Source organism: Eutrigla gurnardus (genome assembly GCF_963514095.1).
Source record: "Eutrigla gurnardus genome assembly, chromosome: 13".
NCBI lineage: Eukaryota > Metazoa > Chordata > Actinopteri > Perciformes > Triglidae > Eutrigla > Eutrigla gurnardus.
The window spans coordinates 22,508,865-22,525,831 of record NC_139936.1 but is presented as its reverse complement, the minus strand read 5'-3'; the positions used below and the strand labels follow the sequence as shown (position 1 = coordinate 22,525,831).

The window sequence follows — 16,967 nt, the reverse complement described above, 5'->3', positions numbered from 1 at the left end:
AATGATGCTCTTACATTGCACAGAATTTTGAAAAATTTAAACGGAAAACACGTAATTTGGGGAACAATTGGAAACTGATTTCATAGGGCCCTATACACGTGTGTGGAGTTTACTTGGTCCCATGTAGAAACTGGATACAAGTACGTCATGCAAGCGCACAGAGCGAGTTGAAAAGCATTCTCCTCAAGGTTAACTTTGGTCCACGTGCATGAATGCAGTCCAGCATGCATGGGGCTGTGACAACTTAGACCCTCCCTACACGCTAACAACTGCTCAGCACTAGCTCTTCAAGTTGACTTTGGAGACGGAGACAGAATAGTGTGTCAGCTCCGTAATGATCATGGTGGCATTTGCGACCATTGTGGTCGAGGTCTGGAGCGCTGCCGATGACGTGTACATTGTGACACAATCTGTCCTCAATTTGATGAACAGGTAATATCCACTAGCCCTTTAATAATCCATGTGCTCGCTGCCTCTTTAATGCTTTCCCTCTCACTGTCACATCCACACACACAAGCACACATACTTAATCAAACCTTGCTGATCCACAGGAGTGTTTTTGTTTCAGGGACGTTTTACGTGCTTAACTCTCATTGCTGTGTTTGCGCTGTGGTAGAGCGAACACACAGGAATACACACACCCACACCACCAAAGCCCTCTCCTTCCATCCTCCTCTGTATCAGTGTGCATTAGGTAAATGTGTAGGGTGTAGAGACTGACCTTTTCTGCCTGCCATAATAATTCACTCTATCTCTCTCTATATATTCATAACTGTAGTCCACAAACCAATGGGTGACATCATCATGACTACTCTCATAGAGAGTCTGTGGTTGGGACATGACAAGGGTGACTTGGGCTCTGGAAAACTCAACGTGATCAAATAAAGTTACTTACTCACTGTGCAATCCAGCCAGTTCAACCTGAGTACAGGGGACAGGGCAGGAACATCAACCATATGTTCTAAACCTGGAGCAGCTTGCTCAGGGCATTATGAGAGAGATGCTACAGATGGTGGCGTGATCAGCTGTTAACCGGTTGTCTCAAATTCGTCAGAGGGGGGACTCACATTGTCAGATCGTGAAACCCCCTGGTTTGTAAGGAGCATCCCAGACCAAATGCAATAATAACTGCAGGAAGTCTGGCCTCTGCAAATGGCTGCTGCTCCTGGTAGACTCGGAGAAACAACTGAAATTCACTACGCATACGCTCCTTCAAGACCACCATTGTCTTGTCTGGGAGTGCCATGCAAAGATTGTTATGTTGGCAACATAGAAGGAATCTTGTGTGAAATGCTGTATTTCTCAGGGATCGTAGAGAAGCAACCTGTAGAGTTGCCCATAAAAGTTGCAGGGGGGCTTTGCAGTCCGATCTCTGCCCACAGCCCTCAGCTTTTTGGGCATTGAGGGAAAGAGGAGCGGCTGAGCCATCCTCAGAACCACTGAAGCAGCAGTGTAAGCCTGAAGAAAGCTGTGGCTCAAGAGAGGAGCACCATGGGGAGCTGAGCAGTGGGCCATCTGGACCCAAGCTGGGGTCTGATCAACCTCATCTGAGTTGCCTGGAGGAGGGTATATGATGCCAAAAGACTTAAAACGCCGACAGTTCCTAGAACATCTCTGACCACGTGTCCGGAAACATCGGTAACTTTACTTGTACTGTGTGACTTATGCTATGAATCCCCCCGAAGAAACTTAATCTAAAGCACACTATAAAAATAGCTGTTTGTATTTTAATAAATCAAGTAAACATAAAAGGCTATTATAAAGGCAGGCTTTCTGTGTAACTCATAATATTCTCTTATTGAAAGAGATAATAAAAAAACAAAGGGAAAGTGAGAATATTTCTCTTCAATTGCTTCTGTCTCCAGGATTATCTGATTTCAAGGTGACTGCATGGTGATATCAAGCCCGATGTTTGGATTGCTGAACCTTCTCTCCCCCGTGTGCTGGACTAAAAATAGGTGCAACTACAGTATAATCAAATTGACAAGACAGGCATGCAGGTGCTACCACACACATACCTCTGACTTTAAAACGGATATGGAAAAAACTTCAAACAACTTCATTATAAGGGCTGAGGTCGAGAGAGAGAGAAAAGTGAAGCTTTACTGTGAGTTGTCAAGGATAGGAGAAGGCAAGAGTGATGGAGAAAGGGATAAAATTAATAAATGACACAAAGGAAAACTTGCCTGACTCTCATTCTCCATGACTAATCCCGTATTTCCGATGACCTAAAGCAGAGGTCGGACGGACACAGTTTCATGATGAACTGTATATTTTTACAGTTCTTGGTGCGAGGATCCTCTCACCAGCGGGTGCATTTCCTCCATAGGTCAGCTTGGAAAGGGTTAAACCTGGCTTGTGGATCTGAACATGAACTTAAGGGCACCCCTTACCTTGACCCTTTGCTTCCCCGTTCTGTTGACTACGTTCTGTTGACTACGTATTCACTTTGCCCTCTACCTGCGGGGAGGAACAGGGCTCCCAGAGCAACTGGTACATGTGTGATGGACACAGCCCCACACTGAATAACACCCAAAGGCTGGTAACCCATTTAGTTTATTTACTTGTTAAGATCCGTACATATTCATAAAGAACATTAACTGGACACAGGTTTTTAGTTTCATACAACACTTTTTATTAGTAGTTTTGACAGAATGATTTCCTTTTTGTAGTGCACACATTTAGGCAACTTTTCTTTAGTCAATTTTGCTATTCGTTTCAATAGTTTAATTTATTGCATGAAAGTTAACATGATATTCTTTGAGTTACCAGTTCCTGGGAGTTGCAGTGGAGTTCCTGGCTGGCCAGCAAAAGGAGGCCAATTGGAATCAGCTGGGCTTAAATAGTGCTGGCTGCTAATTGGACTATACCATGGGCCTCCTGCATCATGGGGAAGTCCCCTGCTTCATGCCTCTATTGTTGCACTGTATTTCAGTGAATATTATTGGTATTATGTTAATGATTATTACTTTTTTTCCCTTGAAGACCAGGTGGACTAATTAATTGTGATTTATTTGTTATGTTGTAGTCTTGCTTAAGTGGTATGTTTGCCTATCCCCCAGTGTGTCCAAAATGGCCTGATCAGCCACTATGTGAACCCGTATGTCTCAGTTGTTGGTTGTTTGTTAGTCTGCTCTGAGCTCGAGTTTATCTGGTTGACGTTAAGTTCTGTTTAGTTAACCTATTTTAGAGGCCCAGAACTTTATTCAATGTTTTGTTAATTAAGTATTTTTCATTTTTTGTTAATAAAACTCACTTTTTTGAAAATTACACTGTGCCTTCTCATGCCTGATAGCTCGGTCCCTGACAACATGCAACTGTTCACCTGAAGGAACTGAAATTCCCTTAGAGAATTCCACCAATAGGAAACTTAATAGCTTCGGCTATACAAGAAATCACATCAGACCTGTTGGACGCTGCCCTGGGTCAATAGGATCCCGGTAGTTGGTCCTTTCCTCTCTCAGTTCAAACCTTTCATTGAAAGTGTTGCAAATCTCACAGTGCTGCCATTCTGAGTATGTTTTATGTGATTTTTATTTTTATTTATTTTTTAGGCTAGAACGCCGTTCAAGTCTTTATTACTTTTTCAGACAGCGTGGAAACAGGGAGAGAGGGAGAAGACATGCGGAAAATACGTCCTGGGTGGGAGTTGAACCCGGGACCACCGTGACCAGGATGTTAACCAGGAGAGTCAATTTGGCTATGTTGGGTTGGAAATTATGCTTGTTTGTAATACTGTGGGGTTTGGATGAAGAAGGTCTTATCTATGTTATCCTGGCTGTCTTTGTGACATAACAGCATGGATAAATGATAGACCAACATAAATTGCCTACATTTCACTAAAAAGAATATCCTAATCCCAAAATTGAAAACCAAAAACCTATCCAACGAACTGTCAAATATAATAATATATATTCAAGTCCAGCCCTACATTAGCGGTATGAGTAAGAGAGAGAAGCAAAACTAGAAAGGCAGTTTGAATTCATTTTAAATTAGAGGACGAAAGAAATGCAGTGAAAGACAGAGAGAAAGTGTCACAGCGGCTGGTGCAAAGTGAAAAGGGGAAGAAAAAGAAGGTTGGTGCAAGGCTGAGCAGAGAATGTGTAATGTCTCCATTAGTTGCAAAGTAGTTCTTTATGACTTTATGTGGTGATAAATGAGCTGTACTTGATGAAGGGATAATACCTCTGGCTGCTATGACGGGATAAGAGCACTTCACCTGACTCTCACTCACATGGTGTGTATACAGGTTGACCATGTTGTTTGACTGTATTCAAGTGTTTTTGTCAAGACATTAGATAACATTGCTTTTCAATTATTTAAAGTGGTTTTCTCCTTTTAAAAGTCATGTTTAATTCATTTATATGTAAGGAGCCTGTATTTACATTCTGACCATTAATATTGCAGCAAGACCCCATCCTCTTAAGGGTAAACACCAGTACTTCTGTCAGCTCCTTTGCTGTAGTTTATCCCCCCCAAATGACCTGCACATCACTGTACCTCACATTAGTACAGAGACTATGGCCCTCATTTATCAAACGAACGTACGACAGAAAAATGTGCGTACGACCATTTCTACGCAAACTTCGGCATTTATCAATTTGGACGTGAGCGGACGCTACGATCAGATCTCACGTTAGGTCTGAGCTCGTGTACGCAAATCTGAGTCTGTGGATTTGCGGTGCAGCACAGCAAAATATGAAAAATAACAAACCTCAGCTGTCATTAAGCATAAGAAGTCACATATTAAGAACAGATCAAAACGGATTCTTAAAACTAATAAAACAAACATTTTTTTTTTGAAAGCCCACATTTTCACTGATACCACTTTTTGAAAAATTAAACAATATGATAGGCTAAACAGACGCGCCAATGCCCATGGAACCGTGGCCAGCACAGCCTCCACTGGGGGCTATAGGAGACAGGACCTCATTCAGCGCTTTTAAAACGTAAAGTATACCTTAAACTCGTGCAAATGCTCTGCAGTATTTAATCAGTAATGTGAAATATTGTTGGTGAAAAAGGCATACTAAACGGACAACGTATAGTCATTTGAACATTTTATTATGGCTTTTTTAGAGTTTCATTTATTTCTTTTAGGGGGTCATTTATTGCCCCAAGTGCGCCGACAACTGCTGTCAATAAACTGCATATCTCCGCCTGTCTCTCCAGAACCTCTGCAGTGATGATGTTTGGTCTGGGCGCAGCACGGGGGGCAGCAGTGGGACCGCTCTGGGGAGGAGACCTGGCCGACATCATGCTGGTGCCTGGCTCTGAAACATTTAATACAATAAAAATGTCACCCATGTAACATGTGTAAGCCTAATTATTTGTAAGAAATTGTGTACAGTCAGTTTGATTTTTACAATGCAAGCAAAAGGGGGTTGTTGGTTACCATTCTGCTCTGGCTCTGATGCGAGTGCGTCCATGTCTGCGTCTGTGTCTCCTCCACCGCTTATGCCAGAGATGGACTCTGACCCTATCAATGAGGCAATTTTCTCCTCGGTCTCCGTCAGGATCAGGCTGGAGTCTGGTTGGCCTCCTCCAGTCTGCCTGATGCTGCGCTTCAGTGCAGCAACGCGCTTTTTGGTGGCCAGCTTTAAATCGGACCACTTTTTCTTGACCTAAATGTAAAGAATAGTCTTGATTAATAAGCAGGCATAAGCTTTTAGGCTGCGGATAAAAAGATTAATTTAAGTTGTGAGGCATAGGTTAAGTTATTGATAATATATTCAAACATCAGCCGGAGTCCGTTCCTCTACGGCAACGCTGTTGGCTGCCTCCGTGATCTTCTTCCAGACAGCGTTTTTATGGGCCCCTTTCACTCCACTCTTCAAACTGCCGAAAAGCACATCTTTTTTTCGCTCCACTTCAGATCTTAGGATGCCGATCTCCGTGTCGGAAAAGTTTTTTTTCTTACCAGTATTTCGTCTCTCCATGTCTGACCTCAGTGGGCGAGGCCTCCGAACCAGGAATATTTAAGGGCGTAACATGTTAATGACGATTGAATTCAGCCGCCGCATTTATCAAGACCCGCTCATTCCTACGCTGAGATTGGTCAGATACGAACGTTTCATATATCACACGTGTGTCCTGTTGTACGAACAAATCTACGCTCAGATCTGCGCCCGTTTTCACGCAAGATTGATAAATGAGGGCCTATGTGTATAAACCGCAGACTGTCTATGGTACAAATACGTCTAAGCTGCAGTGTTGGCTTAGACGTCCTCCGATCAGTCCGAACTCCATTCAGAAAACAAGCATTTTAAAAGGCTTCGTTTCTCATACCTTGCTCTCTTGCCTATCACATGTTTTGTTGCCCATCAATGTTCTGTCTTCTTCTGTCCTCCCTTCCAAGCGTGTTTAGAGGAAAGCATTTCCCAGCCTTTATCCCATCTCTATTGTTATTCACCACAGTGAGTGTGCCATACTGGTGTCAACGCATCATGCCACTGGTTCCAGTGTGTTTGTGTGTATTATGCCTGCAGTGATGCATGACTAATTTAAAAGCCGGTAGTACATTTCCCCTTTAACAGAGAGGCCAAAGAGCGAGGCAGGAAAAACACACACACACACACACACACACACACTCACATATGGGGAACAGGCAAACATCATACAACAATACACACCAGACCCAAGAGTGCACACATTTACGCAGTGTGTCATCATTACAATGAAGTGTGTGTGTGTGTGTGTGTGTGTAAGAGAGAGAGAGAGAGAGAACAGAGTCATATCATGGGTCCAAAGCGGAGATGGGGAGGGAGGGAGGGAAGTTAGCGGTAGCAGTTGTCATCACCACGAGATTCATGGTAATATAGGGAGCAGTGTATTTATTTTTTACAGGAACAAGAAGTGATTTGGATGCGCTCCCACACACATGCCCATGCACACGGTGACAAATGATTGGTGAGCATTTTTAATGCAGCCGGGGAGAGGAAGTCACGTAAATTGTTTAACATAGCATTGGCTGTGCATTTAAGTGGGAGAGTATTCAGCGGTGCCTCTGGCTTAGCACAGCCTGAGATGAAGGGTGAAATCTATAACGACAATGCAGCTCCCACACACGGCTGCGGACATTTAAATGTACAGCCCCAACTTTGTAAAAGCCTCAATGGCTTTTTGCTCATTGTAGCCAAATGGCTACACCATCCTCAGGTCAGTGATCTGGTATCCTTAACCACTTTGGCATGACGTTTCTCTCCTTTCCCCATTTGCTTGAAGAAACAAATGTTTCTCCATTGTGATCCACAAAATGTAATTTTGCTACAATGGCAGCAGATTCATTGTGTATATTCTAATAAGGACACATTAAATAGAGTAATTAATTTATTTAACATCACTCCATTCCACTCAGTGCATCCTCTAAACCACACTACTTGTTTCCTCTGATTCACACATCTCCCTGCTAAGCCACCTACTGTTGGCAGATCCATCCAATCATGTAAGTCTAAAAGTCCCCCTCCTCTCACTTAGCCTTTATCATCTCAATTAGGAGCCACTTCCACCTCCTGATGATGACGGCCTTACCCAACCAGCAGCTGTGATGCAACATTGACGCCACATTTAGAATCAGAGTAGTGACAGCAGAAGGGTTATGTCGGCGCAGTACCCCGTGAGTTATTCCCATTTGTGGATGTACTAAATTATGTTTTGCCATAATGAGTATAAGTGAAATTCCATTTTTTGAATGGTTTAACTGTTATTTGCTTTTCAGTTCCTTAAACCTGTAGTGTGCAGTATGAACGGTGTTCCGCAGGTTTTAAGAGATGTTAAACATGCAAACCTCAGAATTGTAGCACAAGCAGTGAATCGCATTACACCTGCCGACAATCCAACAGCGGAGACAGCAGTTGTAGTGTTTGTCGTGCACGTTAGAAGTCCTGGCAGTTCCTTTAATCTGTGCTCTTAAAGCACATGCAAGACACTTTTTATGATTTTCTTCAAAAGTCAAAAATAAGGGTCAAAGTCTTCCCTGAGAGAGATTAACTCTGCCAAGTTAGGTTGGACGTAAAGGCGTCTTTAAGTAATATACTCTCAAGCTTTTTCATCACTGCACGTTATTAGGGATTACACATCTTGTAATAAATGATACTCAGAAAATAGATGATTATCACAATACACACCCTTCACTGAGGAGAGAAAAACAAATTTAGTTTTAAATTGTGTTGATGAGGATTTGCAACCACTTCAAATGGTTGGGTAGTGTAGTGCTGGAGATGTAATTACAGTTAACCCGTTATTGGTTTAAGCGCAGATACAGAGGGAGTGGGGGCAGGGTTGTGGAAGACATAACATAACTTCAAACTATATCCATAAAAACACTGTTGTCTTTTCCTGTATCTAGTTTGACAGCATGGCTCTACCTTTACGAGTCAATATTCTGCCCAATGCCCGTCACTAATTTTAATCTTTAAGTGGCAACTGCAACATGCTTGTTGTGCTTCCAGCTCGTTCCACTGCCCCCAAGTGGCCAAATAAATCTACTCCTTCAACTTAACAGAAACAAACGTATGAATTTGAATCGTTTGCTCATGTTGTGGTTTTATCATTTGTACGTTGAGCACTAAAGAGACTACAACAGAGCATAGTTTCACCTTGTTTGTGGTACACATTGTAATTGTGAACTAAGCACATGTGAAGCATGAGGGCATAACGCTGGGAGGCACTGGCATTGTTAACTGGCAGGTGCAACCCAACAAACAGGATTTGTCAACACCCCGACAACATCCCCTACCAGCTTTTGGTTTATACTAACCATTAAATCTAACAGAGCTTTAAACAGATTCTCTATTATGCGATGATATGGGCTGGTGTGTAGCTGATGCTCAGAGGTATAAGCTAATTATCAGCTGATCTGGGTGGTGCTATTGACTTTATGTTCAGTTGTGAAGCTCTCCATTTCACCATTGGTAGTTGTCTGCATTTATGCTCATGCTCACTATAAAGTCCTGTGATAATTATGAATAATAATTGTGACAGGTCATTGCTGAATATATGTTGTTGAATCGGCAGATTTATGCGAAAGGGTCGGACATTATTACGTACTTAAGTATTCCTAATTGATTTGTACTGGGATTGCTTGCAGCGAATGTTATACGATACAGTGACATGAAGTCCCGCTGTTTACCACTTCAATCCATTATATTCTCTATTCCCCAGGTCTCATTCCTCAATACTAATCTGACAAAGCATCACTCTGATGATGAACACCCGCTCTGTGTGTGTGTGTGTGTGTGTTGTGTGTGGACTGTACAGTATGTGAGTGTTTCTTGGTGTGTGAGGATGCCCCTGTGGAATAGCAATCAGCAGAACAAAATGGGTGTTGGTAGGGGAAAAAGAGTAGATGAATAGATGTTGAAATAACAGAGAGAGGGAGAGGGGGATGCTGACAGCTCTCATTAAAATCCCACCCATTAGCTTAGTGAAAATTAGATGATTTATTCTCCAAGGGGACTGACTGACAATCAAACGATGCTGCTGGTATTAAAATTAACGTAAAACTGGTGTTATCATGCTTGTGATGTGAGGGCAGCTAATTGAAAATGGTTGTACTTTTGATAATTCCCACAAATCAGCCGATCAGAATCACTTGATCACTGAATGCAACACAAGTGCAAACGCAGATGAATTTTTGAAACTTGTACTCCACTAATATCCAATGACATTAAAAACACACATGACGATGTGGCTTGGTTTAACTCAACAATGATGTATTAATAACTGAACGAAAATGTATTCATAATTCAATAAATACAAGAAGAGCAATAATATCAATCAATAATGCAATCAATACAGACACAGGACAATGAATAAAAAATTATTCTCGTATGCAATTTTGCAAGCGGGAGCATTTAGAAGACGTAGACAAAACTCCACATTTGCAGGGAAACAGGAGGGAGTTTAATGTGTGTCTCTGGCATGCAGAGGGGATTCTGGTCACCAGGTCAGTCTGATAGAGCGCAGGCAATATTCCTGGCATGCAGGGCCATTCTGCCTGTTCAGCAACAAATCACTATGCCAGATAATAATATCCAGTATCACTGCCTGGAAAGAAGGCTGACAAATTAGCTTTCAATTTAAAGTAGTTGTATACAGGTATAAAGGGTAGGGATGAACTCATACCGGTATTGGATACTTTTAGGGCGCACTCACACCAGGGCCATTCGATCCGTACCATGCCTCAGCACGATTGCCCCCCCTGCCTGCTTGCACACTGCTCCAGCCCAAACGGGCCTCGACCCGATTGCCTGTTGTACATACGTCATCACGTCGTAATACGGCACACGCATGGCTTGATGTTGTTTTCAAGAAGCGCCGTCCCAAAGTCATTACAAGAGAAAATATGACTTTACTTTACTGACAAGTCCGTCTGCATATTTCTAGTAAACACTCAGCCTGCTGGACAGTGTGACGAGGCAGCGGATTTTGGTTGTACACAAAGCAGCTTTTTTATTATAAAAGTACCGATTCGGTTCCGCTCTGGTACCGCTCACACCACGAATCTTGAGCCCCAAGCCCGACCCAGAATCCCGCTGGGTCATAAATATTCTCGATAGCAGTGGGAGATCCGAGTTCAACACTGAGAGATAATGAGAGGGACGGCCTATCGATTAAGGCCTACGTCATGTCCACATTGCGTACCCGTGCATGTGCGCGTGCATGAACTATAACATATTTAAATCCACCTCTTCCCAGTGTACCAGGGCCGGGGAAAGTGTACCGTTCTTATGTACGTTAGGTTCAAGCGTGCCTGGGCGAGGTACGGTTGGTGTAGTGTGAGTGTGCCCTTACTCATGAAACTCCTCTGATACAACTGCACCCGATACCACTAAGACATCGTCACGTTAATCTCTCATCATTGAGCCCAATAAGCCGCCCAGCAACAATAACCTGCAAAAAACATGTTAAATCATCATTTATCAGCAGCTGCAGTATGACACTAAACAGACAGTGTAGTGAGTCTCCAGCACATCACTTCATTTAGCTGTGAAATTGTCAGCTGTGTGTCTGCAGACTCTGGCTGCTCCGTCTTAGGAACACTTAAGGTGGACTGACCTTTAAGGTGGACCAGCACTAGTCTCCTTTTGGAATGCACGATATTGGATTTTTTGCCGATATCCAATATGCCGATATCTTACAACACATTTGGCCGATAACCGATATCGATACCGATATATAAACTTGTTGTAAAGTTCTGGATGACGGTTCTTCAAATGGACAATTAAGTTTGTGGTGTTTAAAGAATGTGTCTTCCTCCTCGCATCACCGACCAGGGTTAGAATTTTGTTATTTTAGGGGCAAGGCCATTTGGCCTTCACTTTCCTTTTTTTAGGGGCACTAAGGCCACATGACAGGGCATAAAGGCCATTGACTAAAAATAGATGGTTTTACCTTTCAGATTAATACAATAACATCCTTATTCATTCACAAACCATGAATTGTGTATTAAAATATTTTTAATACAAATATCAAGTTAATGTTACATTGGATTTTTTTCCAATAACATCTTACAAAGGAATTACTACTTGAGAGCAATAACACATATTCTGTATGAAATCTTCCCCCCGCTATCGAGCCGTTTTATGACTGAACATAGTGTTGATGACTGTGTAGGACACAGCTGGATTCTGGGCTTCAGACTTGTGGTGTGAGTGGGACTGGAGCGGAACCGGAGCGGTTCTTTTATAATTAGAATGCCGCTCTCTGCAAAATCCGCTTGTGGCCACTTGCTTGTTCAGTGCCGCTTGTGTTGACTAGAAACATGTGTGCATGCAGGAGCGGAACCGGACCGCTACTTTTATAAAACAAATGCCGCTGTGTGCTTTCACTGCCCACTCACTCAGCTCCACTCCGGAGGCTGTAATTAAGCCCAGCACTAGGCCGCACAGGCGCTTTTTACAACTTGGACAGGGACGGGGGCACAACGGCCACCTTGGCCGTAAATAAAAAAAAAAAATTCACATGGCATCAAGGCCAAAGTGCGGGCTGTCATGAAATTCCCACCCTGTCACCGACGCTGAACAATCATTGCAAATATAAACTTTGCTATCCGTTTCCGACACCTTAAAACACTTCCACACCGCAACATTTTGAACTCCCCTGCTCTGCTGCAAGTTGAAGTAGGTGAAGTGTCCTCACGCCCTCGGCATTTTATCTGATTTAATCAAGGAAGCAGCAGTCTTTATTTATCAGTTTAATATATCGGCATGATATCCGATAATACATTTTAACGTTAATATCGGCCGATACCGATACCTTGCCGATAATATCGTGCATCTCTAGTCTCCTTTATGTGACAAGCTGCTCCTCTGAGCCTCTTAGCTTTTTTATTTGTAATATTTCTTTGAACTGTGTTACTGATAGCACGGTTAAACAATTAACTTTGTTTCATTTTATTTTATTAACATTCGTGCTGCAAACTCAAAACTAATTTTAAAATGTAACAATGCTTTTTTTTTATTTGTTACAGCCAGAAATTGAGGAATTATCTGATAACTGCTGAACACAGCATTCAATACTTCCCTCCTCTCGAGTGAGCTGGAGAGAGAGAGAGCCTGAGGTGGTTGAGCGAGCTAGTGAGAGAATGGAGAGAGGGACCAGAGTTAGTGAGAACAAAGCCGTGAATCAGAAGAATCAAATGTTATTTTCTCATTGTTTCACTGCGGTCACGTTCTAAAGCACAAATAAACACACCCGCACCACGTCTCAACCACGCAGGAAGGTGCAGAATTTGGAATGAATGCAGCCCAAGGCGTGTTTCATCCTGCTGTGGCCTTTCTGCTCACTCTGTGTTTCCGCCTGCTTGCACAGCAAAGAGACTGAGAGCGGAAACTCAGAAGCACATAAAAACAAACATGCAACAACCCGTTTTCCGCCGCTTTGTATCAAACGCCAGAGAGTACCACACTGTTAGAAATTACCAGCATTTCACAATAATTAACAGTATTATTTTACAGTAACTTGTTGTAATTTAGTTCCCCTGTAATATCCCAATGAATACCTGTAAAAACTACAGTATCTTTGGATTTTACAGCATCTAACTCTAATGTTACAGTAAAATCCTGCAATCAAAAAACCCCTGTTATATCACAACAAGATTTGTAATATCACAGCAACACAGTAAAAAAATGCAAGGATTTCACAGCATTCAACAGTGAAATACTGTATTGAACTATCCTGGGAAGTCACATGACATAACCGAACTTGGTTTGAACTGAAGACGCGGCGGTTTCCCTCTTCTCATCCCGGCTGAATGGACAAGGTGAGCAGCATGCATAACTCTGTTTGCAGCACTTACACCCATGTTATTTAAAGGAGTCATCACCTGGAAATCGCAATTTCTCTTGTTAAAACATGCATATCTGTGTTTGACCTCAGTTGAAACTTGCCTGAAAGGCTGGAGTTTGAAAGTGGCGCCGTTTTTTCGCTTCTGCTCTTTTTCCGAACAGGAATAGCACACAAGGGTGTGCATTCCTAAAGCACGAGATTTTGATTCTGCGCCTTCGGTGACGTCACCGTGGCGGCTACTTGCATAAGCCCACCCCTCTTTCACCACCCAACCCCGCCCCGTCCGCTACCTGAAATCGCCGAAGCGCCGCCATTATGTTTTGGAGTCTGCATGCAGGCAAGCCCCCCCGGCTCTGTCCTTCCTGCGGCGAATCAACGCGCGCCTCATTACATATTATACAATGCACATCCGGACCAGTCAAAACCTCGCGCGTAATCTCGCGTGATAAAATCGCGGTACGAAAAAGGGTCAGAACAAGCTCAATGTTTGATTAAAATTTTTTTTTTTTTTTCTAATAAGTTTTACGAATTGATCCAAAGCGATCCAAGGGGGGCTGGATACGTATAAAACCAGGTGATGACTCCTTTAATATGATGATAATATTTACTTTCACATGAACGTTATTCGCATGACACAGTTCATATTTTGTTAGCAAGTGCCCGAAATTGTTGAACGTTATCTCACAGCATTTGCTAACAGCAGTAGTAATAATACTAGCTAGCAAACGGCTGCTAGCACGATTAGCAACGATTTGCTACGTGAGATAAGAACAATAAGACGAGAGAGAAATAAGAAGGAAAACGAACGGGAAAGGAAGCGAAGAAGTTCGTGTTTAATGTCGCTACGTGTACATTTCAATGTGTTATATGGTTAGACCATGTAGCCCAGGTTTGATTTGAAGCCGAACTGGTCCGTAGCGGGCCGTTGTTTCCACTCGGATGTCTTTTCGTTCCGGACTGTTACTGGTACTGTTGTCGTCATGTTCGCTCGCGGGGCTGGTCTGTTCTGGGTTAGCGTGTGCGGGGGTACATGGAAGTGTTTTGCTGCATATTAGCGTAACGTCGCCGTCACTATTCTCCTCTCATGAGTGGTCTTTCCGCACCGAGACAGTGGGTTACCCGTGTTAGCCGAAGCTAACAATACACCCGCATCCTCCAGTTCAGCTTCATATCAAACCGGGGCAACATGGCCGAACATAACGCACTGTAGAGTACACGTAGCGACATTAAGCACAAACTTTTTCACTTACTTTCGCGTTCGTTTTTGACTCCAGAGCAAAAGCGGTTTTGCCGAACGGTAGCCGATCTAAGCAGGCTAATGACTAGCTAGTCTATGGGGCATGTAGCGGCTCCCTGCATCGTTAGAGATATTCCACATAGACCAGCTGCTCGCCATGCATGGATAGGCTACTATTCTGCAAAAACGCTTTTGCTCTTGGTCAAGTTTCAGCTAGGGATAATATTGCCGTACACAGGTGATGTAACTCCAAAAATGTCCATTACATTTATGTACAGATCATGTTTTTTACAACATACTCATGATCATAATCTGCATTCAAACTGAAATTCATATTGTTGGTTGCCTTTGTGTAATTTCTCCTTTTTCTTTTTTCCAGGTCATCAGATGGCCAGGCTAACCATCCTGTTCAGTGTCAGGCTATCAGGTAAATAGATCAGGTAGGTGACGAGTTAAAATGCACCACAATGTTCCACTGTAAATTGGTTGGATGTGAGCATGTGTATGAGAATGTGTATAACTTCGTTCAGCACACAAAACAGCATACTAATGCCCCCTATTATTACTAGTGTGGGGTGCCTGACTGCTACAGAAAACACACAGGACTGCAAATTCATGTTTAGGAAGCAGAGGTCCTACCTGCAGGCTGCTGGGCCTATACCACCAGCTCTACCAACCTGACCCATCAGCTCTACCAGCTGACCCATCAGCTCTACCACCTGACCCATCAGCTCTACCACCTGACGCATCCTTGAAATGTAAAGATTTTTTATTCAAATATTTAAAATGTAAAATGAGTGATTACATTAGACGCCATTTATTACCTTGTATGATTTACTACCTCTGACCAATGAACAATATTTATCCTTTAATGTTAAATCCATGCTATTGTGTGTTACTATGTTACAGCCATGTGCCACTGCTGTGGACATCAGTACTCCAGAATGCCCCAGCACCTCCTGCTTGATCATTCAAGGTAATGTTACTTGGATCTAGTATCAACATTTCTAACTCAGTATTTTGTTTTGATTCTAGAAATCTACATCACCACAATAAATAATGATAACAAATTACATTTGTATAGCCCTTTGTATCTGAAGCAGATCTCAAAGTGCTCATAACACATGATGTTGTATCTATTCATTTTCAGGTGACATGATGAAGCCCTCTGGATGGCTGATATCCATCGAGGGACATGTCGTGATGGGCCCACACCCTTTGTTTTTACACGGAGTAGCTGCTTTCTTCAGCAGCTATTCAGTCTTCAACCTCGAGTATCCTGCTGCTGGATCGGCGACGCTGGAGTTCATTCAAAGGTATTGTATAAAGATCTCTTTTAACCTTGTAATTCACATTATAGTACAGGCTTCCAACTCAATGATTATCTTGAGTTCTAAATTGCTGACAATGGAGGTACCTGAGGCTAGCCTGGTGAGACCATCCTGATCTCGCGAACTCATCCATAAATCTATTTAAAACTGAAACTATCTTTGTTTATTAACAGGTGCTTCCTGGGCATCAATCCTGGAAGAGGCTCAAAGACCAAGAAGCGGACAACAATGAACCCTCATGCAAACGCCCTTTTGAGGAAACCTATTGACTTTGAGTGGCCATCATAGTGAGACAGGTAGTTCACTCGCAAGTTTCTGCACAATTTATCTGCATTTTAAGATTGCTTTGGAAAGTTTGACTAGGAAGTTGAATTTCTTGTATTCTTGAATTTCTTGACATTTGCTGTATGTTGAAAAATATTTATTTGTTAATAAATATGCCATTGGGCTAACATTGACTTTACCTCAGAGTTGTTTGTTCTTTTACAACAATGCATTGTAATATCACAAGACTGAAATCACAGTAAATTGCTGTAATCCTTACCGTGAAAGTCATGCAAAATTTATCCAATAATTTATTGTGAATTCACAGTAAAAGTACAGGGCCTTGTTGTAATGATGTACAGCAAAAGGTTGTAATTCCCCAGTAATGTACTGTAATATCACAGTAATTGCGGTGCCATAGAAGCTGTAAAGTTACAGTATACAGTTGTGCTTTTACAACAATGCATTGTAATATCACAATACTGAAATCACAGTAAATTGCTGTGACTTAATTTACAATATATTGTTGTAATCCTTACTGTGAAAGTCATGCAAAATGTATCCAATAATTTATTGTGAATTCACAGCGTAAAATTTTGCAGTGCACATACCTTGAGCCTCAGTACGCTGAAGGGCGAATGAGAGGGCACTGCACACCCTGCTCATAGGCTGGGGGGTTACACCCTCACATGGGGTCCAAACAGTCTTTGCCGATGCCCAGAAACAACCAGAAAACAGGCAGTAAGAAGAAAAGAGAAAAAAGAGTGCAGATAGAGACCACCTAGTGTGTAATATGTGATGATTGAGGGCAATTAGTTTTGTATCAGTCTATTCATAGTGTTTTA

At 42.4% G+C, this 16,967-nt stretch overlaps 1 long non-coding RNA gene across 3 annotated transcripts; it reads left to right on the top strand.

Moving 5' to 3' along the window:
• Positions 1 to 14,496: 14,496 nt before the first annotated feature.
• Positions 14,497 to 16,476, top strand: LOC311023100. 3 transcript variants are annotated; one of them, XR_014598178.1, is made up of 5 exons: positions 14,497 to 14,967; positions 15,097 to 15,285; positions 15,437 to 15,503; positions 15,678 to 15,843; positions 16,032 to 16,476. It is a non-coding gene; the product is annotated as an uncharacterized lncRNA (long non-coding RNA). The 3 variants fall into 3 exon arrangements; XR_014598179.1 differs by having other exon boundaries at positions 14,497 to 14,971; XR_014598180.1 differs by having other exon boundaries at positions 14,497 to 15,285.
• The last annotated feature ends 491 nt before the right edge of the window (positions 16,477 to 16,967 follow it).